Below are 5357 nucleotides of genomic sequence, written 5' to 3'. Positions count from 1 at the left end.
CCTCCTCTGTAGAGACTGTCGCTACTGGCGGATGTCAGGAAACGAGGTCACCATGCCATTCACACTTTACCTGAGGTATCCCAGGCATGCCTGGGAAGCTCCCCTCTGCTTAGGTCATGGACAACCTACCTGGGAGCACTGGGTAGCACACGGCATCCCCCAGTTCTGCTGGGACAAAATCCTGGGTGGAAAGAAGGATGTGACTGGGAAAACAGATCATCTGTCTCTGTGCACTGGAAGGCAGCGCCTGACTGCCCAGCACTCTTACGCCCCAGGACTCCTGCTGACTCCAGTGCCGGCCAGTAAGTCTTTGAGGCTGAAAACCCAGAAATTTTGAAAAAAATCGTGTGTTCTCAGATGTTTTGAATGGACAGCTTAGGATCTGTTTTAATGGTAAACAATTACATTCCTTTGTCATCTGATACTTTTTAAATTTTGGGGAGGGGGGAAGGTTTCTGAATTTTCAATAGTTCCTTTGTTAAAGCATCTGTTACTCACATAATTGAAAAGATGTTTGTTCAGTGGTATGCTTGAGAGTACAGTTATTTAATCTTAATGATAAAGCCCTGAGGGCAGAAAATCATAAGTAGAAACCTCTTGTTATTTATCAAAAGGAAAAAAAAAAACCAAACCGAAAGCCCAGAAAAAGAAAGAGAGAACTGAGACACCTCATCTATCTTCAGGCTTAAATTCGTGCTTGATGGAAAACTATTGCGACAATTTGCAACTTGCAAAGTTTTCTGGGAGTCTGGGACTGGCTGAGATGGGAGGGGGGCAGGAAAGTGGGGTGAAGATGAAAATAAAACAACTAAGTTAGCATGACAAGAAAAAAAACTGCTGCTTGGCAAGCTTTTTGGGTCAAACAAAGAGCTAGCTGTAGTTTACAGCATGACATAACATTTGATTAATTTTTGCCTGAGGATGTTTTCACACTTAACAGTATAAATCAAGCCCTTCTATTAATTACAATGTGTATTAAAAGATAACCGTAAGCATTTTCATGGAGGTGCTACACTAGCCTCCTGTTCTTTGTTCCCTCTGAAAGACTGGCTGCTATTTCCTACAAAACTCGGCCGAAATGCTTGCACGTTACCGACGTTATCCAAACCCTGTAACAGAACCAAGTGGCGTTTGCATGGAACGCGGGGCTCTCTTGCATATTGAGTTTCTGCACAATATCCTTAGGGCAGACAGGCTTCACGGCTGTTAAAGCGAAACCATGTCAGGGACTTATTTTGACCTGCCTTGTGTTTCTGATAATATATAACATTTATAGGAGCGATGTAGACAGAAAAATGGCACAACGGGCTCTGAACTGCACAAGCCGTTGTATCTCCTGGGGTTTGGTCCCCTGGTAAGTGACAGATGTGCAGGCAGCTCTGCAAGCGCCCAGGGACCACGCCTGCAGCCAGAAGACCTCTGCAGGTCTGCTCAAGACCTCTGCAGGTCTGTGTCCAAAGCACGGGCACGGCCACCCTGACGGACTGTTCTGAGGACCCATCTCACCTATTTGCTCCTCATTAAGTCCTGGGTGGTTGTGGCTCTGTCGACCACTTTCCCGCTCAGCTGTCTGTATGTGAGGAGAGCAGGAAGCCTATCAACCCCTCTCTGACTGGGTTTGACCAGGACAGCCCGGTTTTCCAGGTGCCAGTGACTCGTGAGGCCCAGGATGGGGGACACACCACTGAAGAGCAGGACATGGCCCATGAGATGCTCTGACTCCATCCCTGCTGGAGAGGCCAAAGGAAGCGGGCTCTCTGCAAGTGGCCAGGAGGGCTACTGCTCTACAGCACCATCCAGCTGCCTGCCACGGCACCTTTGAACACCGACGCGTCTGTCCACCAAAGCTGTTACGAGGGCTGTTACCACATGCTGTCGGGCACCACAATTCCCCGGCCCGTGTGCGCGGGCGCGTAGATCGTGCACAAGGCTGGCTTTGGAGGAAACATGACGAATCACAGCCAGGCCTGGAGGCAGAAAAGGCCCCAATGGGCAATTGCTCGTATTTTTGCTTTGTTCAATTCTTTTTATTTGGAACTTTATATACCTTGCAAAATAGCAGGCTGGTTTTGTTTTTTGGTTTGGGGGGTGGGGGTGTAATGTATATGAAAAAATCCCTAACGACAATGTCATCAGCACTGCAGAAACACAGCCTATCATTCACGCCAGAGAAATTAAAAGCTGCCGATCACGTGTTTTGTGTAAAAACGAAAGAAACCTCAGACCCTGCATGTGAAAACCACATCTGCGTTATTAAGAGAAGGCAGCATGGAGAAGAGCACTTCGCAGAAACGTAGCCGTTTCTGAGCGTTTCCTGATAAGAGAGCGAGATGTAGGGTACTGACAAGGGCTGTGAGAGCCTCACAGCAAAGGTTCGGGCTGAATCAGCTCACACAACCACGGCACCTCTAGTTTTACGTGAGCGTGCAAGGTGAGGAGCACAAATGAAGACAGCAACGACCAAAACAACAACAACAACAACTCATAAGCTCGGTACGGTCTGAGTGGTGCACAGAGCAACAGCCCCACGATGGGAAAACATTAATGCTTTTTATATTGGTAATCATCTGTAACATGAGCAATTAAGTACAGTACTAATGGACTATAGCCAAGAGCCTGGTACTAATATTAAAAACTGACAGAGATGAATAGGTTTGGAAGGAAAACTAGGCTGACAAAGACATTTTTATGAAGTGCTCGGGCCTATTTGGAATAACCCAATCAGAGGCAGGTTCAGACCAGCCATGCCTACAGTGACAAGAACGCATTCATCGGCATTATTCGATGCCTGCTATGCTTTAAATAAACACACCCATTGCTTCAGCAACCTGCACTTTCATTATTATGCTCATTAATAAAACAAAAGTTGTCTAACTAATACACAAATAACACTTACTGAAACACTGGCAGCCTCGCCTTGTTTCAAAATGAAACCAGTTACTGGAAATACAAACCGTACTACATGAAAAATGAATCAGTTGATAATGCACACAAAATCTTTCTTTCCCTTTTACCACGGAAACAAAGCAAGCGCTGCACTGACGGAAGCGCTCTGCCTACCTCTAGCCGAGCAGCAGCAGCCATCACAACCCGTGCTCCAAAGAGGAGAGGGGAGCAACGCGTTCCCCACTGCCTTGACGTCCGGCTTTGGTTCAGCTTTTGCCACCCTCGGTACCTGCAGCAACACGCTGGCTTTTCAGAGCTTATAAGCACCTTTTGAGAAAAGCAACATCTCTTCATGGGCTCTGCTGAACAGAGAGGGAACCCTGCCCTCTCTGTTTCTTGGGGGTTTTGTTGTTCTGTTTAATATTTTTTTTCTCTGTTTGTCCTTTGAGGTTGCACGTGAAGCTCCACCTTGTAGAGGGGAACTTGGAGAGGGCAGGGAGGTGGGATGCAGTTCCTGAATGGGACCTGTGTGCCATTCCAGCCCTCAGCATGCTAAGGACGTCACTGAAAGGTCGCTGCCACCTAAGCAGCCTTGATACGTTAAAGCCAGCGCAAAGAGCTAGTGGCTGCTCTGTCACCTGGGAAGAAAGCTAGTTAACACAACATGGAAGCCCTTGAGATCTAGTTGTGGAGATGAATGGCAAGGCTCAGTCAAACAGCAGCAGGATCAGTGCACTCGGGGAGCTGCCTGTTCTGCCTCCAGTAAGCAATGAAAGGCCAGCAGGATTCAGAAAGGAAAAATCACGAGTTTATTCAGCATTTACTTCCCAGCTTAATTCAATTTCCAGTTTAGCTTTACAGCTCACCTTCAAGTTAGAAAATATATGTGTGTTGTGAATCATGAACGCATATTCTTGCACTGCGGTTCTGGTTTTAGATTAAATGTCATCTGAGCGCTTTGGCTATAAATGAGCATTACATTTACAGGTGCTGTAGTTAGAATTACCAGCTGAAACAAACCATGACAATTTCATTTACTTTTTTCCAATTCTGAGGCTTAATACAGCTTTCCCGCAGTGGAAAAAAAAGGGTCTAGCTCTAGAGATCTAGCGATTGGACCAGTCACTAGGGGTTTTTTGTGTATATGTGCTCTGGTTTTTCAGACCAGATTTGGAAAAGCATAGTTTAGGTAAGCTCAGGGTTAACCTAAAGACCCTACAGGACTTTTTCTCCAAATGCCTTGTTTTGACAGCCTGCCAGAGACCTGGAAAACAGGTGCTGCCTCCTATCAGACCTAACCCAGAACTACACAACAGACTGGCATCTGAGGACTCAAAATTGAGCCCTTTGGTGTGCCAAGACCAACCTAACCATAAACTAAAAGACTCTTTCCTCACACCAGCTGGAGGCAAGCAGAACTGCTTTTGGGTAGCCTGGAAAGGCTCTTCAAGAAGGGATCATGAGTCTGCTCAGATTTTCTAGTCAGCACAACGGGCTTTGTGGCACTTCATAGCATACCCCCGAATGAGTCACACGGATGAGTCTCTACACATCGAAGAAGAGTGCAACTCAAGGGTTTTGCGTGTGAAAAAATAAATCACTAACGTGAAAGCAGAAAAGAGAGTCGGGGTTCACGGAGCATTTGTGAATGGCTCATTTATTTTCCTACAACTCCAAGAGATGCGCTCTTTTGGTGACGCTAGGTTATCAACACAGAGCCCAGCAATGCTTGTTTCCTGTGCGACCTAAGCCCACATAGACCTAACTGTCATGTGTGCCTGGGTCTCCTCTGCCAAATAAACATCCTGCGAAGCCCATGTGGTGAGGGAGGACCCAGACAGCCAGACTGAAAGCCACCAGCTGGCTTGGGTGCAAGGGAAGCCCTGAGACTCTTGGGGCTGTACTCATGGAGGTGAAGAGCAGAACACCCAGGGACTGATGAGTCAAGTAAAACAATCTAGAACATTTGTCTGTAACGCAAAGGTGGGGAAAAGCCCTGTCTCACATGCTCAGTGACTCACTCAATTTGCCCTGCGGCTTGGCTTGACCTCCAGAAATCTTCTAACTTTCATTGTGGCGTTACATGCAACTTTGTGCACCCAAGTCCTTATGCCGGAGTCATCTCCTGTAAACGAGGGTGGTCAACCTCCCCCTCCATCAGGAGGGAGGACAATGTCTACCTTGAGGTGACAAACACATGAGGTGCTAGAAGAAGGCGAAAAACTGTCCAGTGAGCAGCAAAGGAACTTGTTTATGCCCAGGAATGAGCGACTGGACTTCCCTTATCTGAGCTTGAAATTGCAGAGCTTTTATTAACATTTGCTTCTCTAAGGGAAAAAAAAAAAAGGAAAAAAGAGAGTTGTTTCTAAAAACCGTACCAAACCAAAACAACATTCCAGCTCCAGTATTTTATTCAATGCGTGCTGGCTTCACAAGCCCTGGAAGTTATTATCTACATGGGAAGAATAAGA

The 5357-nt window shown here is 46.6% G+C and overlaps 1 protein-coding gene across 1 annotated transcript in view; it reads right to left on the bottom strand.

Annotated features, from left to right (window-relative positions):
• Positions 1–5357, bottom strand: part of ARID5B (AT rich interactive domain 5B (MRF1-like)) — a gene marked incomplete at its 5' end in the record, with an annotated part of 36487 nt that overhangs the window by 13279 nt on the left and 17851 nt on the right. The window lies entirely within an intron of this gene.

The sequence above is a fragment of the Buceros rhinoceros genome, unplaced genomic scaffold (genome assembly GCF_000710305.1).
Source record: "Buceros rhinoceros silvestris isolate BGI_N320 unplaced genomic scaffold, ASM71030v1 scaffold16091, whole genome shotgun sequence".
NCBI classification, from domain to species: domain Eukaryota; kingdom Metazoa; phylum Chordata; class Aves; order Bucerotiformes; family Bucerotidae; genus Buceros; species Buceros rhinoceros.
This window is presented reverse-complemented; position numbering and strand designations above follow the sequence as displayed.